Raw genomic sequence first — 12,227 nt, forward strand, 5'->3', positions numbered from 1 at the left:
TACGATCAAACGTGTCTAGGTGCGGAGTGCAAAATACACACGGCACTAGTGGCATACATTGATGTCACAGCATTGATAACGGCATGTAGCTTACGAGGAGCCCTGGTGTCAGTGGATTTCGATCAAGCTTTCGACCGCGTGGCCCATGTGTCTCTTCGTGCGGTCATGGAACGGATGGGATTAAACCTCATATCTGTAGGCACGATCGTGCGGTTGATTCTCGGTGCACGCTCGATGGTGTTGGTAAACGATGCTGGCTCAGAGCCTATCACAATACAGCGCTCAGTGTGGCAAGGTTTCCCCCTTCGGTCATCTTACCAGCAGTCACTGTTGCACGAGCGCTACACACACACTGACGGCGTCTTGAAGGCGTCCAATTAGGGACCGCCTCTCTCCTATGCCGCGCATACGCTGGCGTCGTCGTTCATTTGGTCAGGTCAGGAGACGACATCCAGGTGGCGCTGGGATGGCTTCAGCAGTATGAGGCGGTGGCGAGTAGTAACACTAACCTACTAAAGATATGATGTATGGAAGTGGGCAGAGGGCTGCCGTCAGGGGCAGCAGTGTCCATTACCTACGTGTCCACTCTCAAGTGTCTGGGAAATGGACGACGTACAGCAGCGGACAATTATCGACTCCTACTGCGGCAGATTTGCTCATTGATACGACAACACACACTGCCGGCAACAGATATGTTCCAGAATGCACAGTATGTCAACGTCCATTTGGCACCAAAAATAGGTCATTAGGCGCACATACTGCCGTTGCCCACAACGATCGCATTAACTTAATAGCCACCGTTATCACTTTGCAGTTAGAATTCGAACATTTAATGAGCTCTGACTTCCTTTTTTAAAATTCGCTATGATACATTGACGCTGCTCTGCCACTGAGAGAGGGAGGTATGGGACTCCTAAGAGTTAGGAGCAGGGCGCGTGCGATATTTCTTAGTGCGATGCAACGCTTTTGGAGAGCCGAGCTCGTCACCTTTATGGGCGCTGTTATCGACTAAGTGCCCCGACCTCCCCAATCACTCTGCGCGTCAGACAATGTTGGCCACATCACGGCACCGCTCGCATTCTTCAGGTCTTCTTAGTCCATTACAGTTACATTAAGTGTGTTTTGCCGGAGATCAGGCTGCCCAAAACGAAAGATGTATATCGAAGTTTGCTTCAACAGCACCCTCGTAACGTGGTCGAACAAAAGTACACGGAAATACACTGGCAGAAGTGGAGAAAGGCTCTCCTTTCCTCCCTCTCTACGGAGGTAACTACTTTGTGGTACGTAGCGATTAACGGCAAATTTGCGGTCGATGACTGCCCTCTATTCACCTGGTCGACACGCAGATTTCATCCCACTGTACAGTCGTCGAATCGGATGTTCTGTTTGTGGCACTGCAATCGAGTGTTGGCTTCTCACGACGAAAATGTTGGCCCTTTTACCTCGTACAGCCCACACGGTGATCAAAATTGACGAAGTACTCTTCCTGGACGAAATATACTTTCCCACCACCAGGACAAAAATGGTTCAAATGGCTCTGAGCACTACGGGACTTAACATCTGAGGTCATCAGTCCCCTTGAACTTAGGACTATGTAAACCTAACTAACCTAAGGACATCACACACATTCATGCCCGAGGCAGGATTCGAACCTGCGATCGTAGCGCTCACGCGGTTCCAGACTGAAGCGCCTTGAACCGCTCAGCCATCCCGGCCGGCCCCCCAGGACAAACGACGTAAACTGGATAAAGGTGATGGCGAGGTATTATATGTGTCGCTACTTTGACTAGGACGTCATGGACTTCTGGTACATACAGCAAGAGCAAGAAATGATCTTGCGGCGACACGGGTTATATAGAGCACGTTTTGCTAATTACTTGGGTTATTTATTCACGGAACTTCCGGTTAGCTGTGGTGTTCTGGGTGCGAGAAGTGAAATGAGGTGGCAGATCAAGATTCTGCAACTAATTTTCACGCCTGATGTACTTAAGAGACTACATAACGATTCTAAGTTAGCGAGAAGCTGACCTGGATACATTCGAACTGAGCCGTTGCAGAGTCCTGTTTTTCTTTTGCTAGCGAATCCAATAAATCTTGCCGTATACGTTTGGATGTGTTAAATGGTACCTTCAGTTTATTAATGATGTGTTTTGCATCTATAACTCGCAAAAAATATATTAAAATAAAATACAAATTAAAATGAAGAATTAGAAAACATCATTTCATCCCTTGGACCACATCCCGAGGATCTTTGCCTCCACTAACTACGACCTTACATCTTAAAGCCCTTAAAAAAGTGGGTAGCGTCTTTGATTACTAATCGAAACGTCCTCGGTCCCGGATTCGAACTCCGCCACCGCTTACATATTGAACAAAAATCATTAGCAACGGTGACCGAAGACTTCCAAGATAAGAAGTCACGCCACATTCTGCCAACGCCCTTGTGAAGGAGGGCGGAGGAGCTCACACAGGGTCAGGACAATCTTTTGCCCTTGGGGTGGGAAACTACCCCTAAAAGCGGGCCGGCCGCTGTGGCCGAGTGGTTCTAGGCGCTTCAGTACGGAACCGTGCTGCTGCTACGGTCGCAGGTTCGAATCCTGCCTCGGGCATGGATGTGTGTGATGTCCTTAGGTTATTTAGGTTTCTTAGTCTAGGGGACTTATGACCTCAGATGTTAAGTCCCATAGTGCTTAGAGCCATTTGAACCATTTTTGAACCTAAAAGCGGAAGACTCAGCAGTGATCAAAGGCATCAGGATGCAGAAGGCAATGGGGTTGTGTATCCACAGAACATGTGGCCTGTAATTGAAAAAGTATCATGATGATCTCTCCATTAGCAAGAGATTTCGGACTAGTCCCCCATTCGCATTTCCAGGAATGCTCTGCCAATGGTGAAGGGACCATGAAAAAATGATTGATTAATAAACGAAAGTACAACGTTATTTGTGAGACGGGGCGTGGAATATCAGAAGTTAGAAAGTGGTAGGGAAAATAAGGCTCAATATAGACATAGTGGGGGTCAGTGAAGTAAAATGGGAGGAAGGCTAGGATTTGTGGTCAGATGAGTATAGGGTAATATCAACAGCAGTAGAAATGGTGTAACGGTAGGGGGTTCGTTGTGAGTAGGAAGGTAGGGTAGGGTAGGGTAGGGTAGGGCAGAGATTGAGTTACTGTGAACAGTTCAGTGTTAGAGGTGTTCTCATCAGAATCTACAGCAAGCCAACACCGACGACAGAATCTCTTGTACAGATGCCAACGTCCCAAGATGAGGCTCAAGAGATAGAGAAAGTATTTGGTGATATAGAACGGCTAATTCAGTATCTAAAAGGCGATGAACATCTAACAAGTATCGGGAACTGGAATGCTATTGTAGGGGAAGGAGCAGAAGAAATGAATACGGGAGGTTACGGACTTTGTACAATAAATGAGAGAGGAGTAAGACTAATTGAGTTCTGCAATAAATTTCAGCTGGTAATTACGAATATACCGTTCAAAAATCACAAAAGGAGGAGGAATAGGTTGCGAAAGAGCGGGAAATACGGGAATATTCCAGTAAGACTACATCATAGTTAGTTTCTGGAATCATATTTTGGATTATAAGGCGCACCCAGAATTAGATACAGACTCAGACCACAATTCAGTAAGATGAAGAGTGGATTGAATTTAAGAGACTAGTCAGGAAGTACCAGCGTGCAAAGAATTGGAGTACAGCAGTATTAAGGAAGAAAGAGATACGCTTGAAATTTCTTGACGCTATACAAGGTGGTCCATTAATCGTGACCGAGCCAAATATCTCACGAAATAAGCGTCAAACGAAAGAACTACAAAGAACGAAACTTGTCTAGCTTGAAGGGGGAAACCAGATGGCGCTATGGTTGGCCCGCTAGATGGTGCTGCCATAGGTCAAACGGATATCAGCTGCGTTTTTTTTTAATAGGAACCCCCACTTTTTCTACATATTCGTGTGGCACGTAAAGAAATATGAATGTTGTAGTTGGACCACTTTTTTCGCTTTGTGATAGATGGCGCTGTAATAGTCACAAACATATGGCTCACAATTTTAGACGGACAGTTGGTAACAGGTAGTTTTTTAAATTAAAATACAGAATGTAGGTACTTTTGAACATTTTATTTCGGTTGTTCCAATGTGATGCACGTACCTTTGTGAACTTATCATTTCTGAGAACGCATGTTGTTACAGCGTGATTTCCTTTAAGTACCACAATAATGCAATAAATGCTCAAAATTATGTCCGTCAACCTCAATGCATTTGGCAATACGAGCAACGACATTCCTCTCAATAGCGAGTAGTTCGCCTTCCGTAATGTATTCACATGCATTGACAATGCTCTGACGCATGTTGTCTGGCGTTGTCGGTAGATCACGATAGCAAATATCTTTCAACTTTCCCCACTGAAAGAAATCCGTGGACGTCAGATAAGTTGAACGTGCGGGCCATCGTATGGTGCTTCGACGACCAATCGACCTGTCATGAAATATGCTATTCAATACCGCTTCAACCGCACGCGAGCTATGTGCCGGACATCCATCATGTGGGAAGTACATCGCCACTCTCTCATGCAGGGAAAAATCTTGTAGTAACATCGGTAGAACACTACGTAGGAAATAAGCATACGTTGCACCATTTAGATTGCCATCGATAAAATGGGGGCCAATTATCCTTCCTCCCATAGCGCAGAGTAGAAGGCGGATATGTGGACAGACTACACTGAAGGCATTAGTGGGAAGTGTTGTCTGATGACCTGGTAGAAAGAGAAACAGTAGCTGACAGAAAAGTTATAGGGAATAGAGTATTACAATCAGAATTTAAAATAGCTTTGGAGGACTTAAGATCAAATAAGGCAGAATTTCTCAAATCAATAGTGGAAGTGGCAACACGACTACTGACCTTGGTGCGTATAATGTATGAGAATGGCGATATAACACAAAACATTCGAAAAAGCATCAATCACGCAGTTCTACAGATAGGAAGACCCGTGGAGCATAAGAATCATCTCGCCGTCAGTTTAACGGGACAAGAGTAAGAAATAGAAAATTGAGGTTTGTTGTATGGCCATCAGTTTGGCTTTACGAAAAGTAAATGTTCTGGCGTAACCGCAAGCGCCCGAACGAAGATGAAGAATGCAAGAGAAGAGAAGGCGGTGAGATGACGATCGCCAGCGGTGCGCTGATTAGGACCGCACCACGACAGTAGCGGCCTCTACGAGAAGGGAATGTAAGCACCGCTCCTGCCAGCCTCGGCCGCTCAGTATTAGGACAGTATTAGGAGGACATTATTAGGACAGTAGTACGCCGGCACTACAATAGCAGTGACGTGTGATCCATATCAGTTGTTTTCATGAACCTTGTAAACAGCAAAGGACTCTAAGTTGTTTGCATGTCGCCCATCGCTTGCGACACCTTTGTAAATTCAAAGTTACGTATTGCCAATCTGCTTTATTGAAGTAAAAGTACTAATGCTATTTGCTTGAACTGTTGTATAGCATTCCCAGAATGCAGCATCCTTTATGCCCCCTATTCGAAAAGAGTGGGCAGGAGCCCACAGTAAAGGCACCAGAAGCTCTTGCGATTAGTAATGGAAGTTAGACTGAAGAAGAATCAAGATACGTCCATAGGATTTATTGACCTGTAAAAAGCGTCGACAGTGTGAAGTGGTGCAAGATGTTTTAAATTCTGAGAAAAGTAGGAGTGAGGTATAAGGAAAGTTGAGTAATGTACAGTGTGTACAAGAAGCAAGAGGGAACAATAAAAGTGGAGGATCAAGAACGAAGTGCTCGGGATGAAAAGGTTGTAAGACAGGAATGCAATCTTTCATCCCCACTGCTCAATGAATACATCAAAGAAGCAGTGACAGGAAGGTTCAAAAGTGGGATTAATTGGGAATAAAATTCAGGGTGAAATGATATCAGTAATAAGATTCTCTGATGACATAGCTATACTTAGTGAAACTGATATAGGTCTTACAGGATCTGTTGAATGGAATGGACAGTCTAACGAATGCAGAATATGGATTAGGGGTAAATCGAAGAAAGACAAAAGTAATGAGAAGTAGCACAATCGAGAATAGCCAAAAACTTAACATTAGAACTGGGGAGCAGGAAATAAATTATGATATACTGGTACCTCGAGAGCAAACGACATAAGAAGCAGAAGACATAAGATTGGCAATGACAAAAAGACATTCTTGGCCAATAGATTGTACAAGTACCAATCATAGACCGGCCGAGCGGTTCTAGGCGCTTCAGTCTGGAACCGCGCGACCGCTACGGTCGCAGGTTCGAATCCTGACTCGGGCATAGATGTGTGTGATGTCCTCACGTTAGTTACGTTTAAGTTGTTCAAAGTTCTAGGAAACTGATGACCTCAGATGTTAAGTCCCATTGTGCTCAGAGCAATTTGAACCAATCATAGACCTTAATTTGAGGAAGCAATTTCTGAGATTATTCGTCGGGAGCATAGCATTATATGGTAGTGCAACATGGACTGTGAGAAAAGGACTGTGAGAAAACCGGAACAGAAGACAATGATGCATTTGAAATTTGGTTCTACAGAAGAATATTGAAAAGTAGGTGGTCAGATAAGGTAAGGAAAGAGGAATTTTTTCCGCAGAATCGGCAAGGTAAGGAACTTGTGGAAAACACTAACAAGAAGAAGGGACAGGAGGTTGCCTAGAGGTTACCTAGAGGTAACCATAAAGGGTAAAAACTGTAGTTGAACACAGATATTGGAATACATCCATCAAATAATTGAGGGCATACGTTGCAGTTACTACTGTGAGACGAAAAAAAAAAGTCACAGGGAAGCTTTGCCGGTATCAGTGCCTCCTGAGAATGTGACACTCAGTAAAGATGAGTACAGTGGCGGGCAAGTAGAAGTCAGCGAAGGTGATCAGCAGGCCAACTTAACATTTCAGGGCCTATGTGTATCAAATGAGCCACACTATTTGCATTTTGAAGTAATATCGAGTCCTTTACGGAGACACTGGTATGATCAGATTAAATGAGAGACGATTGTAAACAGCTTGTAGCGCAGTTAGTGTGAAAGCAGTACGTCTCTACAATGAGAATAAATTTTCTTATGTTCCGTACTCGTGCAAGTAATTCAAGGAACAGATGTGGGAACTGCTAGTCGCACTTATTCAATGTGAGAAATACAAATGCCATATTGGTGAAGATTACGAGGTCAATTCCCTCATATCCGCATACAGCTCGAGTACACAGATCACTGCTATGTTCTACGCAAATATCACAGCAGATACAGGAAAATTACTATAATGGAGAAAATAGCCTTCTCTGAGTAAACTATGCCTGAGACTGACAATGTGTAGTTCACATTAAATTAGGTCTCGTCTAAACTGAAAGCCATTGATAAAAATCCATGGAAAAACTTCACGTAGATTCATGTATTTGCAAGAAATCAAGGTTCAGTGAACCCAAAATAAAGGAAGGTTTACTTGTAGGACAGTATACCAGTTAATTAATTCCTGATGAACATTTCCTTGATTTGTTGAGTGATGTTGGAAGATGACTTGGGTGTACTTCTAAAAATGGCTCTAAACACTATGGAACTTAACATCTGAGGTCATCAGTCCCCTAGACTTAGAACAACTTATACCTAACTAACCTAAGGACATCACACACATATATGCGCGATGCAGGATTCGAACCTGCAACGGTAGCTGCAGCGGGGTTAAGGACTGAAGAGCCTTGAACCGCTCGGCATGGGTGTACCTCCTAAGCAACTGCAAGATACTTTTGGGTAAATATAGGACAAAGAACTATCGCGATACTGTACAGGAACTACTGAAATCACACCACCTTATGCGATGTACCATGTCACTTAAACTACACATATTCAATGATAATTTGCATTTATTTTCCGATAACGCCAGCACCGTTAGTGACGGACGCGGGGAAAGGCAGGGAAATATTTTTTGTTATAATTCTGTATTTTCCTTTGTCTCCTTTGAGTACTACCTCATTTGCCTGTTATTTGTATTTCAAGGTCTATTTTTCACGAACGTGTCATTTTAGCAGACAGACAGGCTACCGTAAGCAGATACAAAAAGCAGTACTCAATGAAAAATAAACTAGTACAAATATTCTGAAATCATATCTGGATTATAAGGTGGATTATCTTTGAGAAACAGCGCATATAGTACCTGCAACTGTGCTGCAGTCAATGACTGTGCGGCTGGTCCCAGTGGAGGTTCGAGTCCTCCCTCGGGCATGGGTGTGTGTGTGTTTGTCCTTATGATAATTTAGGTTATGTAGTGTGTAAGCTTAGGGATTGATGACCTTAGCAGTTAAGTCCCCTAAGATTTCACTCACTTTTTTTGTTACTGTGCAGTGACAGTAACATGGAACCGTCGTGCTGACTACGTAAGAAACTATCTATCAATAGCAAAAAAAAAAAAAGTCACAAACTCGTACTACATAGTTCTCCATTGCCGGATTGCACGCTGCCGACTGCTATGTTGTAGCTTCTCTGGTGCAATAACAGTTGTTATATGGCGGAAGAAGGCAAACAGACGTATTGTTTTATTATTTACACTCACTTAGCTGCTACATAGAAAAGAAAATCAATAGTATTGCCAGTTGTGAGTGCCATTTCACCAACATGTTACGTGTCTTAACCAGATAGTTAAACAGTCCCTACTAAGCAAAATATCTGGGCATTAAACCTTCACAACTACTGTATATTGTGCTCCATTTTCAGGAATGCCTTACAAAATATGCAATAAAAGATATTTTGATATAAAATAAACTTCATGACTGTAGGAACAAATATTTTAAATTTTGGCGTTTCTTGACTCCAAATCCTTTTTTTCCTTTTTTGTTTGCGATCTGAGATTCATCCAGCTGCCTTCTTCTGTTAAATGAAAACTTCAGCTGCGCCAGTTGAGCTAGTTATATGGCTATGAGAAAATGTCGGTTATCTTTTAATTAACATGGGTTGCCTCAGACTTAATGGATGATAGTTTCATAACATGTTTATACCTTATCTTAATACCCAATTTGATAGTTGTCTAGACTATATTACTATGTTTTCTATTTTTGTATAGTTTATACGGTTTTCTTTAGTAAATATTTATACTTCGTAAAACCATGGCAATAGCATGGAGATATTTGGAGATGCGTAGAGAAATGGAAATTGATATTGAAAACTTGGCCGAATACACTTGGCTAACAGAAGGGTGATTTGGTTCTAAGGAATTCTCTGCTGATGCTACGCTACTAATCCGCGAGGATTTGCATTACACTAAATATTAATGAAAATGTTTATACTGAACAATTCTAAGTAGTTCTGCTGTTGGAACACAGAGGGCTAACACAAGTTATACATTCAACGCATCGAAATATAAATGATATAATATAATACAGAAGTTAGAGAAACTCTTCAAGTTTTCTATTTACGTCAGTTACAGAGTGAGACAGCTCATTCATCAGGCCACTGGATTCCTAGTCGCAAAAAGCGAGCCACAAAGCTCCAATTGGGCATCGTGATTTAGGTTTCCCGTGGTTTCGATAAATAATAAACATGAATGGCGAGACTGCTCATGTGGAAAGAACACTGATAATATCTTACGCCATATTCACTCATTGTGCTCTGTTCCTAATGATCCTGTTATAGACAGCAGACTTTTTTAAGAGTTGGTTCAAATGGCTCTGACCACTATAGGACTTAACATCTGAGGTCATCAGTCCCCTATAACTTAGAACTACTTAAACCTAGCTAACCTAAGGACATCACACACGTCCATGCCCGAGGCAGGATTGGAACCTGCGACCGTAGCGGTCGCGCGGTTCGAGACTGAATGGCCTAGAACCGCTCGGCCACACCGGCCGGCTTTTAAGAGTGGATATTACCAATTTCGAGCGATGGCCGTGACACCTGAAGTTCTGATATTAAAAACGTTCAAAAACAAATGGTTCCTCAGCGAAAAAATGGGTCAAGGAACACATTCGAGAGAATGATGTAGTTATGACAGTGATGTAACTGAAATGGAGACCTTCGAGGGATACAACTAGGCAAATTAACGTTAGATGGACTGAAGAAGTATGTAGCTGCTTTGCAAGACATAAGAAAGAACAGGTAGCATGACTCCATACCAATACTACATACCAATGGTATGTTGATAGATGAGATTAGAAGACATTAGGAGCAACTTGGGTACGTATGACTCACTGCAACAGATGTACAAACTGAAGAAGGGGCATTCACCTAAAAGTGGATGTCAAATGATTTGCAGTGAATGTGACGTAGCCATTTATACAAAACTGTAGAGGCTTTCGTGGTCACTTGTTAACATATTGCCGGTTGACTATCGTCTCGGGATCTCCGGTCAACTTCGGTTTGACGATTTTTTTAATATTTCGCAACCACAAGTGGCTGACATTGTCAAAATTCGAACCTCCATTACTCGTGGCCACTAGCAATAAAAAGTGAATCTTTGACAATGCCGGCCACTTGTTCTGGTTGAAAGTCAGCTAAAGATTCCGAGACAAAAGCCTCCAATTAAAGCATTCTTTTTGCTTACGTGGTTACAGTTTGCAGTTGTGTCGCCTTGTGTCTGTTTTACGCGTAAGAACAAGGAAGGTAATAACAATGCTCGTGCATTGAGTAAGAGGTAATTAAGCCCAACCGGTTAGCCGAACGGTCTGATGTACGGCTTTCCGCAGTGGGAAGGAGCGCCTGGTCCCCGGCACGAATCCACCCGGCGGACTTCTGTCGAGGTTCGGTGAGCCGGCCAGTCTGTGGATGGCTTTTAGGCGGTTTTCCATCTGCCTCGGCGAATGTGGGCTGGTTCCCCTTATTCCGCCTCAGCTACACTATGTCGGCGATTGCTGCGCAAACAAGTTTTCCACGCACGCGTACACCACCATTACTCTACCACGCTAACGTAGGGGTTACACTCGTCTGGTGTGTGACGTTCCCTAGTAGCGGGGGGGGGGGGGGGGGGTGTCTACCGGAGCCGAACCGCAAAATAACCCTGGGTTCGGTGTGGGGCGGCGGAGGGGTGAAGTGGACTACGGTTGTCGTCGTGGGGTTGTGGACCACTGCGGCAGCGACGTGGACGGAGCCTCTCCATCGTTTGTAGTTCCCCGGTTTACATACAATACTATACAACACACGAAGTAATTAAATTTTCACTTATGTGTGTCGTCATGTCCCATTACTTGAGTTTAATCCAGGTCATGGTCTACTGCAAGTTTATGTTCTAATGCGCTAATAACTCTGGATGAGACAGCGCGTGCAGACGCGAAGTCAACTTGAAGTTCCGATAAAAATTGCTGAACGACTCGAACAAGTAAACTTCTTACTCACCGGTGGTAAGCTGACCGTCTTGATGCACTGATCGTTAACAGAAACAGTGCCAGTTGGACATCGGTCCGGCAAATCGACAGCAAGAGGTCCCTTTGTGTAGGACTCTTCTGTCGAAGACCCGTTGTCTTCCGCGCTGGCGAACGCCGCTAGTACAGCCAGCACAATGCCGAGCCAGCGCGACCACATGCTTACTCGCACTGCTCACACAGACGAATGACGCAGACTGTCGAGATCTTCCCGCACGCTCGTCCTCGCCTCAAGGCTACGCACTTCAAACAGGTTCGGAGAAGGAACACGTTTTCGGCATTGAATGGTTAAGGAGTAGATGATCCTTGCTACTGTGCTTTTTGCAGTCGCACGCGTATGGATAACACATCACACCCACAGTTCCATAAAATCGATAAACAAATCGTGTTCCAGAATCAGGTGCTGTGATGTGTGTGCTGTTTCTAAAGCTGCTTTTGTAATCTTTTGTATAGGAACGTTGATGTAAAGTTTCTGAAAAAGAGCTTATGAATAGGTGAAGGAAATTGCAATCTGTTATTGTCTGTATGGTATATACTGCATTGATAGTAGATGCTAAAATTATATGCTGAACTTGTTCATCTGTATTCTGTGGTCTATGCAATACCAATTACACTATTCGAGGATGTTTTCAGTGAGTTTTTTCCACAGATGCTCTCTCGATATACCACCCATCTCGCCCTATGACTCATTATAGTCTCTGTCCCATAGATAGACGAATCCAAGTTAATTTGGTATTTCTGTATTTTTTAAAAGCTTTGATTTATTACCACACCGATACATAATAAAGAAAATACATTCCTCTTGTGACACCTAATTGGTGCAACCGTACAGGCAAGATGCGCTACGTTATCC

General features: G+C 43.5%; 1 long non-coding RNA gene across 1 annotated transcript in view; it reads right to left on the reverse strand.

Moving 5' to 3' along the window:
* LOC124788200 overlaps positions 1-11,558 on the reverse strand; it is an 83,085-nt gene extending 71,527 nt beyond the window's left edge. Inside the window, exon 1 of the long non-coding RNA XR_007016069.1 lies at positions 11,349-11,558. This is a non-coding gene — a long non-coding RNA (uncharacterized LOC124788200). The remainder of the gene's footprint in view (positions 1-11,348) is intronic.
* Positions 11,559-12,227: the final 669 nt, after the last annotated feature.

This window comes from Schistocerca piceifrons, chromosome 3 (assembly GCF_021461385.2).
Source record: "Schistocerca piceifrons isolate TAMUIC-IGC-003096 chromosome 3, iqSchPice1.1, whole genome shotgun sequence".
Classification (NCBI taxonomy): Eukaryota; Metazoa; Arthropoda; class Insecta; order Orthoptera; family Acrididae; genus Schistocerca; species Schistocerca piceifrons.